Source organism: Bos mutus, chromosome 6, assembly GCF_027580195.1.
Source record: "Bos mutus isolate GX-2022 chromosome 6, NWIPB_WYAK_1.1, whole genome shotgun sequence".
In the NCBI taxonomy this organism is placed as follows: Eukaryota; Metazoa; Chordata; class Mammalia; order Artiodactyla; family Bovidae; genus Bos; species Bos mutus.
Genome location: NC_091622.1, coordinates 45,345,146 through 45,365,430, shown reverse-complemented (window position 1 = coordinate 45,365,430; position 20,285 = coordinate 45,345,146).

Here is a 20,285-nt window from a genome sequence, read left to right as displayed (position 1 = left end):
CGCCCAGCCTAGTTTTTCTCTCAGCTGCCCCACCCACCACTCTTCTGACCTCGTCTACCACTCCCTCCTTTACTAACCACGTTTCTTGGTTCTTTCCCCGCAACTGATTTGTTTTTCCTGACTACACTAGGAGGTGGAGGATCTCTATACCTCGTTGATTTAATCCTCATGTCTTTTACTAAGTCACTTAAGTCGTGTCTGACTCCGTGCGACCCTATGGACTGTAACCTGCCAGGTTCCTCTGTCCATGGGATTCTCCAGATAAGAATACTGGAGTGGATTGCCGTTTCCTTCTCCATATCTTTTACAGGTGAGGGAATCTTGGCTTGGTTGAGCGGATTTGGACAAGTCACTTGGCCTAAAGGGCGATTTGAGGGGATTAGAGACAAAAGTGCAAAATGCCTGGCCAAGAAGGCCTGCAAGGGATTCTGAAATCAGAGCCACAGGAGCTTCAGAACCAAGATTAACCCGGGAGGAATGTTATTTCAACATCCAAGCTACAAGCAAATCTTTTCCGACTGATTTTCCATGTCCTCCTCTCTCCTTCCCCTTGCTGGATGTCAGGGTTATGGATGAGGATAGAAATTGAATAGAGATCAGCACAGGGCAGGGAGCCAGCAGCCAGTCCCACTGAAGGGACCTTGGGGCTCTGCCTTGTTGCCTGAGGTGGGAGCCACTGAGGACAGACATCTGCTTCCTCTTCCTATGATTGCCATCCTCCAGGCTTCTATGTCTGCTCTGCTGGCACAGGACCCACCCAGGGGTACTGGCAGCTGAGACTAAGATTCCTTGGGCCTTCACTCAATCCTTTATTTGAAAAAAGAAAGATACCAGCTATTGGGGGCTGCGGAGCAAAGAAGATCCCAGCAAATATTGACCCCAGCATCATTATTAGTTCAGGAAATAATTTACGATCCTTCAGAAATGGTGTAGAGGGCACAGGTTTCCTCTGTTTTGGTACTTTTGCAGTTGAATCAAGCTACTATTTATTTCCATACTTCCAGAAGCATGTAAATCAGGTGTTTGATCTTTCAGCAGGTTTATGGACAGTCTTCTATGCCCCGAGCATCAGGCAAAGTGCTTTGGGAGGCACAAAGATGAATAAGATGTGACCCTTGTTCTCCAGGATCCTGCCAAGTGGATGAAGAGAAAGGACATATACATAACAAGATAACTGATGACCCAACTCAGCCTGTTGCTGGTGAGTGATAAGGTCCTGTGGGCTACAGGAGTTCAGAGGAGGAAGACAGATGACTGTAGGGTGAGACAGCTGGTCCTCGGGCGCTTGCAGGAGCTTTTTCGGATGAAGACAGAAAACTTCATGGCAAAGAGGAAAGCTGCAATGCATGCTTTATATCACATGATATAAAAATCCCAGGTATAGGACTTCCTTGGTGGTCCAGTAATTAAAGAATCTGCCTGCCAGTGCAGGGGACACAGGTTTGATCCCTGGTCCTGGGAGATCCCACATGCTGCGGAGCAACTATGCCTGTGCACCACGACTCCTGAAACCCGTGCTGTAGAGTTTGTGTTCTGCAGCAAGAGAAACCAGCACAATGACAAGCCAGGGCACCACAATGAAGAGTAGCCCCCCGCTTGCTGCAACTAGAGAAAGTCTGCAGGCAGCAAATAAGACCCAATGAACCAAAAAAAGAAAATCCCAGTTATCGCGTACATTTTAGCCTCCCAGCATCCACTTCTCTTTCTGTTAATAATACCCCAAATATCTTTTGGCAGACCACTTTTCTCCCATTCTCAATCTATGAGGTAAACTAGACCTTCTCCCCCTAACTCCAACCCTTACTCTTTCCCAGCTCTGAATGTTAACCATACAACCAAGCCTGACCAAGCTCTCTTGCTCATCACAGGGATTGATTGGCACTAGACTCAGGTCTGATTGTCCAATGTGACTGTATCCTCCAAGCCAAATGACGCACATAGAGCCAACCATAGTTTATCCCAGCTGCTGGGAGGCTGGATTTGAACTTGAAGGCATGAGACCCTGGAACTGCTGGGGACCACTGTTTGGAGACTGAGAATGAGGACAGTACAGCAGAGGAGCTGAGAGTTGGGGAGAAATCAGATGCTGACACTACATTTGAACTCCCGAAGCCAATTGTGCCCCCAAACAGATTTCTCAGTAACATGAGCCAATAAAGTCCCCTCTTCAATGAAGCCAGTTTGAGTTGGCTTCTGTCTTTTAAAACAGAAGGAGTTGCAGATGAAATCACCATGGGTGTGATTTCATTTGCTCAACACCTCCACAAGCTCCAAATCAAGGATTACCCTATTATTTAGATCACAATACTGAGAACCAGAGACCTCACACCATTGACTGAGCCAGGGCCAGGGCTGAACTCTCAAGATTCCTAATCGGATAGGCTCTTCCATGACATCCTACTGTCTTTGTGAGCAGACTTGGCAAATGGCTGATGGAGTCCTATCCACGGTGTGTGTTAAAGCCAGTGCAGAGGGTGCCAGGATGTCCTTGTGAGGTACCAGTGGCGCCTCCAAGGCAGGAACAGGACTAACATGGGACAGATGAGCCACCCCCCTCCCCAAGGCAGTGTGGCAAGTAACTGGTGGTTCTGCTGCCCCCTCTTGTTGAACCAGAGGTATCAGCCTGGTGAACAGCCAACCTATAATCTATACAAATGTCATGTACAGATTGACATGTACAAATGACAAGATAAATGATATATTAGCATCATTGTATTGTCACTTGCCTGCCATTGACTCCTACCAGATACAACTCTGATCCCAAAGTTCTTCCCCTTTCTGAGAATCCCATTGATCTACAGATTCAATCAGCAAATACTTATTTTGAGCCTACTCCAGGCAAAGCCCTGTGCTGGTTGATCAGGAACACAAAAAGGAAGCAGTCAGATCAGTATTTGCATATCTGATCGAGGTTCACAGAACCAGGTGCTGGTGGATGCAACAGTGAATTGAGAGGAGACTCTGTTGTCCACGTGGTGGCTACAGTCTGGCAGAGGTATTGGCTGTGGATAGTAATTACTTTTTGGACACTCAGCCTCTCCTAATGATACCTCCTGGTTCTTTTCTGAGGATGACCTTTCATCTTGGCATTCTTGATTGGACTATAAATCCAGGGGCCCTGTGCGTTCCTAGTAGTACTGACACCAAGGCTGTAGAACACTTCCCCTGTGCCAGTCACTGTGACAGGTTTACACCATCAGTACTCACCAACACCTGTAGATAGGTATCCCCATTGCAGGGGCCGAATCTGGAGCAATGGAGAAAGGACTAGCTCAAGGTCACATGGCTAGTAAGTGGCAGAACCTGGATACAAATCCATGCTGTCTAGCTGCAGAGACCAGCCCTTACCACCCCTCTAAACTGACTTGCAAAGTTAGTGAGCTCATGTTGTCTGAGTATGGGTTGCTCCAACCAGGCCCAGTTGTTCTTTTTCTCCTAGAAATAAGAATCATGAGGATGATGACACAAGGACAGACAGCACTGTTGCAGTGGATTTCTTCCATTGCTAATGTTCTGGTAGGATTATGGCATATCTCCCACTTGCCTGGGGTCCTAGGTGTGCACTTGCCTCGTCCCATCTTGCAGCCTGATTCTCAATTGTTTGTTGTATTCTACAGGTCACCCCATATGCTTCTGATAAACTCCCTTTGGATTTCAGTTAGTCAGAGTCAGTTTCAGTTGCATGCCACTAGGAGCCCTAATAGATAAAGAAATGCCCACAATTACCTCCAACACACAGCAGAGATGAAGGGCTTGGAGCTTCATAGCTGTGCTAATGTTTGTGAATGCTAAAGGAGGTTCGGGCCTGGGAAGGTATTCACACAAAGGGAGAGAGAGCTCAAGGGATGAAGGGAGAAGGGATGCAAATCAAATATGTCAGAAGTCCTAGGGTGCATATTTTCATCTCAATCACTGAGCGAAAATAAAAGTAGGTTTGGGCTCCTATGCGGTACTTCCTCCTTCTTGCCTTGCATGTGAAGATTGAATGCTTGAAGGAAGCAGACCACCAGTGGTGTCTCTCGCGGAGTTCAGACAGACATCAAAGTTAATCCGCTCTCTGATCTGAGCAAAATGTGACGAGGGTTTCCTGGGACAGCAGCTCTACTAATTGTGGCACTGCAGCCCAGCTGCTGTATTTTTAGACTATTGTGGATTCCCAAGAAGTAGCATCACCTTCTGCTGGAAAACAGTCAGACTAGAAGCCTGGGGTTTGGAGAGGAGTGAGATCTAACACAGGACCCTCTAGACTTGTTCTTTTGAGAATACGAGAGGAAGCCAGGGAAATGCTTCCCTGTTTTTCTTGAGCTCTGTGGCTCTCTCAGTCCCTACCTGTCTGTATAAATATTTCCAATTTAGATCACTTGTCAAGTTTTTCTGCTTTGATGTGTTCTTTATATCTAAGAATTGAACTGAATTGAAAGTCGCTCAGTCGTGTCAAACTCTTTGTGACCCCATGGACTATACAGTCCATGGAATTCTCCAGTCCAGAATACTGGAGTGGGTAGCCTTTCCCTTCTTCAGGGGATCTTCCCAACCCAGGGATCAAGCCCAGGTCTCCAGCATTGCAGGTGGATTCTATACCAGCTGAGCCACAAGGGAAGCCCTTATATCTAAGAGATTTCCCAAATATCCACCTTGGCTTCTCTCTTGCCACGCTATCCACCTTACAGTTATAACTAGTGTCTTTATGACTTCTGGGTGTCTAGACCCAGCCTCATGTGCCTGATGGCCAGCTTCAGGTTCAAGACCCACTCACTCCTGCTTCCCTTGCCCATCACTTTCATGGCACTGGCTTGGTTTGAGGCCTTGCCTGCTGACCTTGGCTATGGCTGTCCAACTTGTCTTGCATGTGTCACCCTCTTCAGCCACCAACTGTCTCATTTGTGGGACAGCCAAAATCATCTTCTGAAACCATAGATCTGGTCAATCAGTTCTGCTCTTCTCAGAAGCCTTCAGTGTCTCTGTAAAGGATCAGGACCTATCATCCAGGACCCCAGGCTCTGGTCAACAGGCCATTAAAGCACTTCTGCCTCCATGTGTTTCCGCTGCATGAGAGAATAGTGCTCTTCCTCTTGGCTGCCTGGCTCTGTGCCCGTGGCCATGGTTGATTGAATCAGCAGGGTTGAAAAACCCAGACCATAGTCAAAGACCCCAAATCTCTGTCTGAATGGGGAATAGGCTTACCCAGTCAGACTCTCTGCCCCTGGAATTTCAGCTGGTAGATCAGGGCGCATTGGAGCTCAGCAGAGGGAGTAGAAGTTGGACAGATGAACAGGAGGAGGTGGTAGCAGCACGAGGGGAGCTCTGAGTAAGCCATGGTGACGAGCTAGTAGAAGCTGTCAGAGAAAAGCTGGGTTGAGTAGATGGGGGAGGAATTGCCTGGGAGTAACAGGAAGCAGGGCATGATGGAGGAGAGTGAAAACCAAGATTTACAAATCCTGCCGCTGAGAAGTAACGAGATACCTTAAGCTAGAGGACTGCCTGGGATTCATGTATTCATTCATTGATTTCTACCAGTTTTATGGAGCACGTGTTATATGCCAGACACTATTCTAAGAGGATGAGATGGTTGGATGGCATCAGCGACTCAATGGATATGAGTTTGAGCAAGTTCTGGGAGATGGTAAAGGACAGGGGAGCCTGGTGTGCTGCAGTACATGGGGTCGCAAAGAGACATGACTGAGCGACTGAACAGCAACATTTTTAAGCGTTAGACAAAGTCCTTGCCTTTGTGGTGCTTGTATTCTAGTTGGGGAGGTAAATAATAAATAGACAAAAATAAATGGGGACAGTTTGGCAATTTCTGACAAAACTAAACATACTCTTCCCATACAACACCAAAGGAGCTGAAAACATCGGTCCTCTTAAAAGCCTGCATGTGGATGTCTGTAGCAGCTTTGTTCAAAATTGCTGAAATGTGGAAGCAACTGTTGCAGGAAAGGGGACCCCTTCCAGGGCCTGAAACTGGGCTCTTGTCTAACACTTGGAAAAGAATTGTCTGAGGAGACACATGCTGACAAAGCAAGAGATTTTATTGGGAAAGGGTGCCCAGGTGGAGAGCAGTAGGGTAAATGAACCCAGGAAAACTGCTCTGCTGCGTGGCTGGCAGTCTCAGGTTTTATGGTGATGGGATTAGTTTCCGGATGGTCTTTGGCCAATCGTTCTAATTCAGAGTCTTTCCTGGTGGTGCACACATCGCTCACCCAAGATGGATGCTAGCGAGAGGGATTCTGGGAAGTGGACAGACACGTGGTATCTCCTTTTGACCTTTCCCAAACTCTTCCGGTTGGTGGTGGCTTATTAGTTCTGTATTCCTTACCAGGATCTCCTGTCATAAAACAACTCGTGCAAATGGTTACTATGGTGCCTGGCCAGGGTGGGCGGTTTCAGTCAGTGTGCTTCCCCTAACACAACCACTATGTCCTTCAGTAGGTAAATGGATAAATTGTCTGTGGTACAGACAATGGAATTCTATTCAGCACTAAAAAGAATTAGCTATGAAGGAAAAGACTTGGAGCAGCCTTAAATGCATATCACTAAGTGAAAGAAGCCACTCTGAAGTCTACATACTATGTGACTTTCTAGAAAAGGCAAAACTATGGAGATGATAAAAAGATCAGTGTTTGCCAGGGTTAGGGAACAGGGAGAGATGAATAAGCAGAGCCCAGAGGATTTTAAGGGCAGTGAAAATACCTTTATGCTTCTGTAATAATGGATTCCTGCAATTATACATTTGTCCAAATGCATAGCGTACACAACGCCAAGAGTGAATCATAACAGTAAGCTATGGATTTTGGATGATAATTATGTGTCAGTGTAGGTTTACGGTTTGTAACACACATTCCACTCTGGATGGTGATGGTGGGGGAGGCTGTGTGTCATATGAGAGTAGAGGGCATACGGGAACTGTCTGTACTCTGCCCAGTTTTGCTGGGAACCTAAAACTGCTCTGGAAAAATAAAGTCTATTTTAAAAAACCCTCCCCCCACCATTAGAAGAGGTTTAGTAAGCTGTTTTAATTTCTCCAGAAGCTATAGAGAAAAGAAACGGACTTTGAAGGGGGAAAAAAAATCCATGTTATAATAAAAAACTGGGGGGGAGGGGGAGGGATTACTCCAGATGAAAAGAAAATAAAGAGATATTTGATAGATAGATAGACAAAATAAGAAGTGCTGGAAAGAAAAACTGAGCCAGCAAGGGGCTGGGGTTTGGGGTTGGAGTGGGGGATGGGAGGGCAACTATTGTTACTTAGGTGTTAAGAAAGGCCTCTCTGAGACGGCAGCAGACAGCTGAGTGAAGGGAAGGGAGGGGAGCCCTGTGAATATCTGGAGGAGGAACCATCCAAGTGGAGGGTCCTGGGTGCGAAAGTGGTGAGTGCACGGTATGCTTGCTATTCTAAGAACAGAAAGGAGGTCTGTGTGGCTGGAGCGGAGTGAACAGAGGGGACATGGAGGCGGCCCAGGCAGGAGCATGGTGCCCAGGGGCATCAGAGGCTTCGCGGAGGACTCGGGATGTTACTGTGTGTGTGATGCGGTGAGCCACGCGGGATCCCCAGCAACCTTCCAATGCTGCCATCTCTTGGGGAAGTCCAGTTGCTCTATGGTTTTCATTCTTTGCACGGACGCCTTCCTTACCCACGGGACCCCCTTGTTTCCCACAAAGCCCTTTTACTCAGAAGAGCAGAAATCAGTTTTCCTTCCTGGCAGCAAAGTGATCCCCTCCCCATTATTTGACCCCAATGACCTTCTGGGTTTCTCTTTCCCGTCTCTCCCAGCACCTACCTGTGGCAGCCTTATCTGTTTGCCAGATGCTAAATGCCGCTGCCTTTGCCTGCCTGGCGCCTTTGCTCTCACTCTTCCCTGTGTCTGGGTGGCTTTCTCCCCAGAGCTTCTTGTCACAGTCCTTCTCTCCCAGGACATTCTCAGACCCCTCTTCTTCTAGGAAAGCTTCTAGATCACTTGACTTTAAATGAACTGGTCTCTCCAAAACTCCCATTTGAATTATTTTTGGCTGCATAACTAGCTACCCCAAACTTAGCATTTAAATATTAAAATGATGTTTTACCATCTCTTGAAATGCTGTGGCTTTACTAAGCCTTTTTCTGCATCTCAGGGGTGTCTGGACGCTGGTACAACTGAAGTCGGCCAGGGGCCTAGCTGGGCTGGACCATCTAAGATGGCTCACTCCCATGGCTGACAGCTGATGCTCAGTGAGTGCCAATGAGAGCACCCATAGGTGGCATTTCCCAGCATGGAGATTCTGTCCTGAGAGGGATTATCCCAAGGAAGTCAGGAGGGAGCCACAGACTTCTGATGGTTTAAGACTTGGAAGGCACATTTGGAATCATTTTAGCAAAGGTCATGGATGGACTAGATTCAAGGGGCAGGAGACTGGAGCATGTGATGGGGGCTAGACCTCAGTTCTGCAGTTAACTTTAATCCACCACAGCTCTCTTGGTTCTTTACCCACATACTGATTAGAATGTTTATCTCCTTTTGTCTGTATTATAATACACATTATAATACACATCATTTGTGTTTTTATCTCACATACTAGATTTTAAGTTTCTAATGAAAAAGGCAGAGGAACCAGAGATCAAGTTGCCAACATCTGTTGGATCATAAAAAAAACAAGAGAATTCCAGAAAAACATCTCAGTTTAGTTCAGTCGCTCAGTCATGTCCAACTCTTTGCGACCCTATGAACCGCAGCAAGCCAGGCCTCCCTGTCCATCACCAACTCCCGGAGTTTACCCAAACTCATGTCCATTGAGTCGGTGATGCCATCTAACCATCTCATCCTCTGTTGTCTCCTTCTCCTCCTGCCTTCAATCTTTCCCAACATCAGGATCTTTTCAAATGAGTCAGCTCTTCGCATCAGGTGGCCAAAATATTGGAGTTTCTACTACTTTATTAACTATGCCTAAGCCTTTGACTGTGTGGATCTCAACAAACTGTGAAACATTCTTAAACAGATGAGAATATCAGACCACCTTACCTGCCTCCTTAGAAATCTGTATGCAGGTCAAGAAGCAACAGTTAGAACTGGACATGGAACAACAGACTGGTTCCAAATTGGGAAAGGAGTATGTCAAGGATAAACAAGCAGCCTTGACATTTTACTTATATGCAGAGTACATCATGTGAAACGCCCAGCTGGATGAAGCATAAGCAGGAATCAAGATTGCCAGGAGAAATATCGGTAACCTCATATGCAGATGATACCACCCTTATGGCAGAGAGCAAAGAAGAACTAAAGAGCCTCTTGATGAAAGTGAAAGAGGAGAGTGAAAAAGTTGGCTAAAAACTCAACCTTCAGAAAACTAAGATCATGGCATCCGGTCCCATCACTTCATGGGAAATAGATGGAGAAACAATGAAAACAGTGAGAGACTATTTTCTTGGGCTCCAAAATCACTGCAGATGGTGACTGCAGTCATGAAATTAAAAGACACTTGTTCCTTGGAAGAAAAGCCATGACCAACCTAGACAGCATATTAAAAAGCAGAGACATTACTTTGCCAATAAAGATCCATCTAGTCAAAGCTTTGGTTTTTCTAGCAGTCATGTATGGATGTGACAGTTGGACCATAAAGAAAACTGAGTGCCGAAGAATGGACTTTTGAACTGTGGTGTTGGAGAAGACTCTTGAGAGTCCCTTGGATAGCAAGGAGACGAAACCAGTCAATCCTAAAGGAAATCAGTCCTGAATATTCATTGGAAGGACTGATGCTGAAGCTGAAACTCCAATACTTTGGCCACGTGATGTGAAGAACTGACTCATTTGAAAAGACCCTGATACTGGAAAAGATTGAAGGCGGGAGAAGAAGGGGACGACAGGGAATAAAATGGTTGGATGGTATCACCGACTCAATGGACATGAGTTTAAGCAAACTCCAGGAGCTGGTGATGGACAGAGAAGCCTGGTGTACTGCAATCCATGGGGTGGCAGAGAGTCAGACATGACTGACTGAACTGAATGAAAGATTATATCTTCTCTAAAAAATTTATTTATTTGTGCCAAGTCTTAGTTGTGGCATGTGGGATCTAGTTTCCTGCTAAGGGATAGAAATTGGGCCCCCTGCATTGGGAGTGTGGCGTCTCAGTCATTGGACCAGCAGGAAAGTCCTGAGATTACATCCCATTTAACTCAGTTTTGTCAGTGTAATAACCACAGTAACAACAACAAACATTTAGTGCCTGCTTGCTATATACTTGAGCTCATCTAATCTCCAGCCAGACTTTATCCCCATTTTACAGATGGGGAAACTGAGGCATAGAGAAATTCAGTCTTGCCCAAACCTACATAACTGGCAAGTGGCTGAGTCAGGATTTGAAGCCACTAAAGAATCTGTGTTCCCATTCTTTCTTCTATTGTCATCTTACAATCTTGGTACCAACAGAATGTATTCAAGTCAATCCCCGTTGGCATAACCAGTGTCACTGGGCAGAAGAACAACCATGAAGAAGAAGAAACAGCAATACAGAAAGTGAATGGTGGCATGGAATTGTCATCAAGTGCTCCAAGTGGCTCCAGGGGTCCAGTGCTGAGCATCCTTTCCAGTCTGCTAGCTGGAATACAGAGTGTATGGGAGTTCCACAGTTAGTAGAGTATTTATTTGGTCTGAGTGCCTGATGCAACTTTCCTCCCAAATCCCAATTTTCTATCTGCCAAGATAGGTGATGGAGCTTTATGGTTCATGTTCTAGCACATCTGCCCTGGCCAGGGACCTACAGCTCTGAATTTCTGGCCTGCTCCCTTCCAGCCAAAAGTGAATCTAGATTTACTTCCCTTCAGCAACAAGCACCATCTCTATGCCCTGTGAGATCCTAGTTTTAGAAGATTCGGCTTTTATCCTGGGGATATCAATCTATGTGTAGAAGTCCTTATTCTGTGGAAGAAGAGAGACTGAAACAAAAAATAAGTGAAAACTTCTTATCCAGGCAGATGACAAATGAAATTTCAGTATTTCTTATATTAAGCCACCTCTTATACCTCTGTTCTTTTATGAATATAAGAGCATGGGTGGGCGAAAAGTCAAACAAACAGACTTAGTCCCTGTCTTGGTGCATTCAGGCTGCTCTAGCAAAATGCCATAGACCAGGTAGTTCGTAAACAATGTTTATTTTTCACATGTCTGGAGACTAGGATCATCACCTAAGATCATGGTGCCAGCATGGCTGATATGGGTCCTAATTCTGTGTAAGTTGGGTCCTTCTCACCATGTGGTGGAAGGGAGGGCGGAAATCTCTCTGAACCCCCCCGCTTTTAAGGCACTAATCCCATTCACGAAGGCTGCATTCTCATGTCATAAGCACGTCTCAAAAGCCTCACCTCCTTAGTCACTAGAAAGATAAAAGTGTAGATCAGCTTATAAAAGACCCTAGAAAGTCTTAACTGAAATGATGGAACTCTGTCAAACCACAGAGAAAATTCATTCTGAAAATACCAACAGGTTGTGTAGTCAAGTCAATCAAAAATTGGCTCTATCAGAGGCAATATGCTCTAACATGGACTGCTGGTCCTACTGAATATTTTTGTTCCCTTGACCCCTGCCACTCATCCCCATAACCATTCTTCACCTATCAGGCAGGGTTAACTGAGAAATTGCAATCAGATTGTATAAAAGTGAAAGTCTCTCAGTCGTGTCCGACTCTTTGTGACCCCATGAAATGTAGCCCACCAGACTCCTCCTCTGTCCATGGAATTCTCCAGGCAAGAATACTGGAGTGGGTAGCCATTCTCTTCTCCAGGGGATCTTCCTGACCCAGGGGTTGAACCCAGGTCTCCCCCATTGCAGGCAGATTCTTTACCGTCTGAGCCACCAGGAAAGCCCAGATTGTATGACCTCTTGCTGAAATACCCCCAAGTCTTCCTAATCACTTAGAATAATAGCCAAACATCTTACTATGTCCTTAGAAGATTCTTGATCACTTGTCCCTGCCCACCTCTTCCAACCTCATCTCCCTCCATTCACTTTCCATTCATCTCCTTGCTCTCTTTTCTACAGTGCCCTCAACCCACCTGTTAATACATTCCCCACAGCCCCTTACTCTAGAATGTAAGCATCATGAGGACAGAGATGTTACCTACCTTCCCACTGCGTCTCTAGCACCTTTCAGAATACTTGGCACATAGTAGTTGCTCAATAAGTAATTGTTGAATGACTTAAGATACCTGTTTTCTTATATTCTCCAGCCTTTTTAGAGAAACTATTATACAGGGAAGATACTTGGGAAGTTTAATCTGTCTTGGGGAAGCAGGGAAAGCTTTGCTTCTCATTAATTATTTAATTACCTTCAAAGCTTGGGATTTCAGGAAGATTAAAAATCTTCCCTATTCCGCTTGTCACAGCTACATGCTCTCAAGTCTAATCACAGCACCTGTGACTCTTACACTGCTTGCTGGTGTCTGGTCTCCCCAAAGGATTAGTACAGCAAGAAAGTATCTGCAGACTGTTACTATTGGCATCTTTTGAGAGTTTAATTAATGGAGTATTTTTTTCCTTTCCTATTCATGGTCAGGATTTTGATTAACTTGTAAGTGGGAGCTTTGTCATGTAGAGGAGCCCAGAGGAGAATGCTCAGGGCTGATGAGAGATGCTAAGGCTGCCCTTAATAGCTGGTAAAGGAATCAGTGTGTTCCAGCAACCTCCCCCATATCCGTGTGGTCCACACCCCATATGGGAAGATGGGCACGTACTGCAATTGTTGGCTGCAGCGGGTGGTTGGACTCACTGGGACTTCTCTGCTGACCAGGCATTTCTTTCTGTCTACAGCATCTTGGTGGACATGGGGGTCCCCACATTTTCAGCGATTGAGGCCAGCAGGCAGCAGCTCACTCTGTTGCTTTGTCATGGGCAACTTCATCTCAGGGTTTGGGCCTCCATCCAGGCTGCCTCAGCACTTCTGACTAGCAAGTTCTGGAAATAGTTCATCCACAGAGCTGGCTGGCAGGCGAAGGCTTCTCCTTGGAGCGTGGGGGTAAATCTGACCACTCCCGCTCTGGCTCTAGGCACACCCATTGCTTCTACTTCTCCCTAATCTGAAGCTTTCACAGTCAACTGAGATCTTGGAAAAGTTCTGCATTTAGGTGCATCTTTGTAGAGAGATGGAGCTGGGTTTCAATCTTACCAATGTATTTAAATCTTCTAAGCCTCAATTTCTTTATCTGCCAAATGGAGATGATAACTCTATCCTGCCTCACAATTTTTTTGAGCACTTTAAATGAGACACTGCATGCAACTGTTTAGAACAGTAAATGTCAGCTAATATTATTTGCATTCAAGCCTGTGGGTGAGGGCTTCCTTGGTGGCTCAGTTGGTACCTGAGCATAGCTGGCAAGGCAGGAGACAAAAGAAACGTGGGTTTGATCTCTGGGTTGGGAAAATCCCCTGGAGAAGGAAATGGCAATCTGCTTCAGTATTTTTGACTGGAAAATTCCATGGACAGAGGAGCCTGGAAGGTTACAGTCCATGGGGTTGCAAAGATTTGGACATGAATGAGGGTTCAGGCACACCCCCTGGCACCCACCCCCCTCCACACACACACGGTGTGTGGCACCTTTACAAGTTAATTCAACTCTCTGGGCCTCAGTTTCCTTATCTATAAAATGAGGCCAGTGCGATTGTGTGATGGTGAAATGAGAATGAAAGATAAAATGTCAATTTATGGATAAATTGCTAAACTGGACAAATCCTAGTAAATTTCATCAGTGACTTATCTGCATCTACCCTGGCCATTAAGTTGACTTTCTCAACAAAGCCCTAAACATGGATATCCTGTCTGTCTTATTCATTAAAAAGAATGTATCAGTAGGAATATAAAATGGGGAGGGCTGTATGCAAACACTGCTGAGAAGTGAAAAAAAAAAGAAAAGAAAAAAGCAAATAACATTTAAATGATTATTGAATGAGTGACCAGACTATCGTCCCTCAGGGGAAAATATTTTCCACTTTGCTTAGAGCAGCAAAAAGAGGAGAAAAACGTTTGATGGTTATTTCAAATTTGTCTCCCCAAGGGAAATTAAACCTGAGTTATGGGGTATTTTTCATAAAGCAAAGTCTAGTATAAAATTAACAAGCTTAAAAAAAAAATTGTCAGGCAAACTTAAGTGGATTTGGACAGATTGTCCTGATGGCTGTTTGGGTGCACCGGCACGCCTGCCACAGAATATCCTCTTACTCCATCCTCATCCTGGGGGGACCTGAGTATATCAACTGGAGTTGCCTCACCTGCCCGCGGTCCTGTCTCCCTTGCAGGGACATCCAGTGCTAATAGCTGATGTGTTGATAGACCCTCCCAGGCTATGCCACTCTCAGCAGCCCTCCTCATCCCCAGCAGTAACTGATGTGCTATGAGGACTACAAAGGCAGTATTTTTATTTTATTATTTTATATTTTGGGATTGAGTTCTTAGGATCAACTAACATATATGCAACTTTTAATCATCTTCAAATCCCTAAATGATAATGCTTGATTTTATTAAAAAGTTTTTGTTTTTGTCTCATCATGAGGTGTGTGGTATCTTAGTTCCCTGATCAGAGATTGAACCCATCCCCTCTGCAATGGAAGCACTGACTTCTAACTGGATCACCAGGGAAATCTCAAAGGCAGTATTTCTATATTGAAGCTGCAAGTTATTATATATAAGCTATGGTTTCTGTTTTTTTTTTTTTTTTTTTCAAAAACTACGCTGGGTCCTTTTCCAGAAGCCTGATGGCTTTTACCCTCATTTAAAATGTTCTGTTCTAAGGGCTATAAGGATCAGGGACATTTCTTATTTAAATCTTTCCAGCACCTCTTTCTATAACAGAACCTCCTTTTCTGTAGGGAATCCACTTCAGCTGCCCAGTCCAGGTACCCCACGCCTTTGGCCATAATGACTGGTTTGGACAGGTACGTGATCTAAGTCAAGAAAATTGGGATCTTCTTTGGATCTTTTCTGATGCTGCCATCAGGAAAGCTGTGTCTTTCCCTGAGGGTTAGGTTCTGAGGGTTTCAGTCTGAGGCTCTGGTACCCACAGGATGAGGGCCAGTTGGAGAAACAGGAGATCCCTGATAGCATTATTTGCAGTCTGGATCAAGCCTTGCCTGAAGCCAGAATGGTAGGGCATTATGTGAGCTAATAAACACCTTCCATGATGCTTTTTTTTTTTTTTTAAATAGTCACTTTATTTTTTAATATTTATTTATTTGGGTCTTAGTCGTAGCATGTGGGATCTTAGTTCCCCATTAGGAGTCGAACCCAGGCCCCCTGCATTGGAAGCTCAAAGTCTTAGCCACTGGACCATGAGGGAAGTCCCCATTGTCCCTTTTGAATGGAGTTTCTGCCAATCCAATTTCTGAAAGTGTTTTTTTTTTTTTTTTTTTAATTTTCAAAGCATCCTGAAAGTTACAGTTAGATTAGTCTGTATATTGGGCTTTTTAAATATCTTGAAGAATTGCTATAATGGAATGAATGTATTGTAAAGAAATGTGAACTAGAGGGTAGCATGTAGGGCTAAGTTTTGGATTTCCTCTAAAAATAGTGTCTCCTATTTACTGAACACTTACAATGTACCAGCTGTTTCATATACTCTATGTCTTGGCTTCTTACCACTTTCTTGCATGTTACACTCATTTTAGAAAGGAGAAAATCGAGACTTAGAGGAACTGAGAGACATGCCAAAGACCATCCAGGTAGAATGTAATGGAGCCAGGCTTTTACACTCAGAATTTGGGCCAGATTACCCATATCATACAGATCAAGCAAAGATTAATGCTGATTCGCTCCTTCAGCACTTTTCAGACATTAGCTATTTGCTGGGAGGTCCTAGGCACTGGGGCTATGAAATCAATGAGATAGTGTATGTCCTTCAACTATTCACAGTCCAGTGTGGGGAACTTCATTAGGGTCTTCATTGATTTGAACTGTATCCTCCCAAAAGATATTTTGAAGCTCTAACTCCCCAGTATTTGTGAATGTGACCCTCTTTGGGAATAGGGTCTGTGCAGATGTAATCAAGTTAAAATGAGTTCATTATTAAGGGCAGGCCCTCATCTGTTATGACTGGTGTCCTTAAAAGAGGGAAATTTAGACTCAGAGCCACAAAAGGAGAAGGCCATGTGAAGTTAGAGGCAGAGGTTGGAGCGATGCCTCTATAAGCTGAGGAACAGTAAGGATTGCCTGCAGTCACTAGGAGCCAGGAAAGAGGCTTGGAACAGATTGACCCTGCAAACTCTCAGAAGGAACCAACATTGCCAACATCTTGGTTTAGGATTTCTAGCTTCCAGAATAGGCTTCTCTCATAGCTCAGTTGGTAAAGAATTTGCCTGCAGAGCAAGAGATCTGGGTTCGATTCCTGAGTTGGGAAGATCCCCTGGAGAAGGAAATGGCAACCCACTCCAGTATTCTTACCTGGAGAATCCCATGGATGGAGGAACCTGGCAGGCTACCATCCATGGGGTCCCAAGAGTCAGACACAACTCAGCAACTAAACCACCACCACCAGCAGCCTCCAGAAGGCTGAGACAAGAATTTTCCATTGTTTCAAACCACTCAGGTTTTAGTTTTTGGTACTTTGTTACAGTGGTCATAAGAAACAAATACAGTTATCAGGGTCCTCCTCCGGCAACCTACATTGATCTGAATCTTGCCTGAGATTGCTCCCAGGTGGTGGAGTGATAAAGAACACGCCTGCCAATGCAGGAGACACAGGAGACGTAGGTTCGATCTCTGGGTCAGAAAGATCCCCTGGAGGAGGAAATGGCAACCAACTCTAGTATTCTTGCCTATAAAGTCCCATGGACAGAGGAGCCTGGCGGGTCGAAAGGAGTTGAACATGGCTGGGCGACCGAGTGAGCACATACATACACGTTCACACAATATTGCTCTGCCCATGCCTCCCACCCCAGTGGCCCTCCAGGAACAAGCCTCTGCAGACAGGTGTCTCACCCCCTCCTTCCATCACATCTTGAAGGTGAGCTCCTCTTAGCCATAGCTCCCCGCCCTCTTTGCCACCACTGTGTGAAGCCACCGGGTCCTGGAGTTCCCAGCATGAGGGCCCACCCTATATGAGAGCCCTTCCCTCCACTGCCCTCTGAACACACTCTGAACTCAATGGCTGCCCGGGGCCCACTGTTTGCTCTGGACGGGCAGGAGCCTGGAGGCAGTGGACAGCTAATACCAGGGCGTTGCCCTTCCTTTATATTCCAAGGCTGTTTCGTTTCCAGGATACGGGTTTCATGATTTCTCCTTTGTGATTAATGTTGAAGCCATTTCTTGATGTACTGTCTTAATAACTTGGTGAAGGCGCACAGCCTTTGGTTGGCAAATGTGACGGTGCTTTTATCTGACCAGCCCTCACCCCCGCCCATTCCTGCAAGTCAGGTAGGCAGCACCAATGTGAAAAAAGACAAAAGACAAGGGGAAATAAAGTCTAAATTAATCAGTGATTTGCCTAGGGTAGTGATGAGCTACAATTTGGACTTGCTGCCTAGAATTTTAAACAATGATCCAACTTCCTCGAGTTGCCAACTCTCTCTCAATGCCCACAGAACTCTTCTAATAAGACACATTCACCCGCTGATGTGTATAGCAGGCCAAATGCCAACTCATTAAAAATGGTGATGCTCCTAGTAGCTAGAGCTTTCCCTGTGGGTGAACTTAAACTTTCCATACTCCCGAAGAAGGGGGCACAAGCCAGTCACAAGTCCTCCCAAATGGGTGTTCTGTCACTAGACCTTTAACACCTCGAGGCCAAGGCCCTATCTTGCTTTTTTTTTTTTTTTGTACCTTTAAAAACATCTAACAGAGTGCATGCTTCTGACCTGCTGGTAGGCTCAGTACAGAGATTTAATCTGGGCCATGGTATGTTTTTGAGGGAGTATGGTGGTTAACAATTTGGATTCTGGGGTTTGGGAGTCAGATTGCCTGTATTAGATTGTTAGCTGGCTGTGTGATTTTGGAAAGGTTTATTAACCTCTCTGAACTCCAGCCTCTCATCTGTTAAATAAGCTGTTAGAATGTGTCAGTGAGATATGTACCTAAAGTGCTTAGCATTCAAGAAAATGACAGCCATTATTGCTATCATTAACTGGCGATTGGCAGAGCTGGGACTCACCCAGGCTTGTCTGGTCCCTTGTCCCCATGGTTGCCCATCTGGGGAACTCAATGTGACTTCTACTGGATTGCTCGTCACCAAAGGGTGAGTGGTCACACAGACGGGGAGCTAGCATCATTGCTTATTTCCCTCCACAGATGGCCAGGCACCCTATGCCTCCCAACTCACAGCCAAGGACCCCCATATTACCATTCCAGTTGGTGATCCAGAAATCAAGGGAATGTTTTTGCCTTTTGGGGGGAAAGTAGAATCTTTCCAGCCTCCTTTTAGGTCTCTGTCTCCCTCGTGTGTGCTCAGTCGCTTCAGTCATGTCTGAATCTTTGTGATCCTATGGATGGTAGCCCACCAGGCTCCTCTGTCCATGGGATTCTCTAGGTGATAATACTGGAGTGGGTTGCCATACCCTCCTCCAAGGGATCTTCCTGACCCAGGGATTGAACCCATGTCTCCTTTCCTGCATTGCTGGCAGATTGTTTACCGCCGAGTAACTGGGGAAGCCCCTCTATCCCCCAAAGCTTGTCAAAGGTCCATGGGGAAGAGACACGAGCTCACGAAGAAGGGACTGTTTTAAGGTTTTGCTCAGCCTCCTGCCTGCCCCAGACGTGCTTGAGGTCTCTCAGATCTGGAAGCAAGGTTCCCAGTTATCCATCAGTATTAATCTTTTGGGACTTCCATAACAAAGTACCCAAAGCTAGATGGCTTAAAATAGAAATGTATTGTCTCACAGTTCTGAAGGCTGGAGTCCAACATCAGGGTGTTGGCAGAGCCATGCTCTCTGTGATGGCTGCAGGGCAAACTCCTTCCTCTCACCTCTTATATCTCCTGACCTTTGCCAGCACTCCTTGGCCTCTCTTGCCTTATAAATGCATCACCTCAGTCATGTGACATCTTTTTCCTGGGTGTCCTCACGTGATCTTTCCTCTGTGCATATCTGACCATCTGTCCAAATTTCCCTTTATACAAGGACATCAGTTATATTGGATCAAGGCGCACCTCAATGACCTATTTGAACTAAATTACCTCTGTCAAGCCCCTGTTCCAAATAATATCTCATTCCTCAGGATTGGGGGTTAGGACTTCAGTGTATCTTTTCTGGGGAGATGCAGTTCAATTCCTAACACCATCTGTGATGGTTAATTTTGTGTGTCAACTTGGTTAGGCCACGGTACCCAGATATTTGATCCAACGTTATTGTAGATGTTTCTGTGAAGTTGTTTTTCCAGATGAGATTAACACATAGATCAGGAGATTTCTAGTAAAACAGATTATCCTCCATCTGATCAGTTGAAGCCTTAATAGAAAAAGACTGATCTCTCTGGAAGAAGAGGGTATTCTGCCAGCAGACCACCTTTGGACTCCAGCTGAAATCCTCCCAGATCTCTAGCCTTCCAGCCCACCCTGAAAATTTAGGACTGGCTGAGCCTCCATGATCATGTGAGTGAATTCCTTAAGACAAATTCTCTCTCTTGCCACCCCACCCCCCATATAGATATAAATACAGTTATGCATGGTCTGTTTCTTTGAAGAGCCCTGACTAACCCACCATCCTAGGGTCCCTGTCCCTGACACCCTCCTCCTCAGGCCGCAGCGTCTTGGCAGGGCTGGCAACGCCTCACCTAGAGAGAGCTGAATGCCTGAGGCTGCCTTTCAACCCACTTCACTGTAAACAAACTATCACTGAACCACTGAACAAGCATTTCTGAGCCTTCAACTTGTATTATTCCCTCGGCAAAGGAAGGTTGAACGTTCAGTCTCAGTGTGAATTGCTGTAGGAGATGATGGGGAAGAAATGAGAAGAAATTCCTTTGCTTCCAAGTTAATACAGTTCTGGAAGCTACTGTTCTGTATGAGGAGTCAGAGCGGAACTGCTCTTTTAGAACAATGCACGAAATGTTAAAGACATGGTTCATGGTCTGGTGACCTACTGTTGTCTAGCAAACTATTTCACAACTGAGTGGCTTAAAATTGTACCTATTTTATTTGTTCAGGACTCTGAGGGTCAGCAGTGCATGCTGGCCTCAACTAGCTGGTTCTTCTGCTCCATCTCTTCTGGAGTCACTGAGGCAGCTTCTGTCACCTGGCAGCATGACTAGGTTCAGGCTGCTGTAACAAAAATATCATAGACTTTGTGGCTTACACAACCACTGGGAAACTGAGGACCAAGGGGCCAGCTGATTCAGTTCC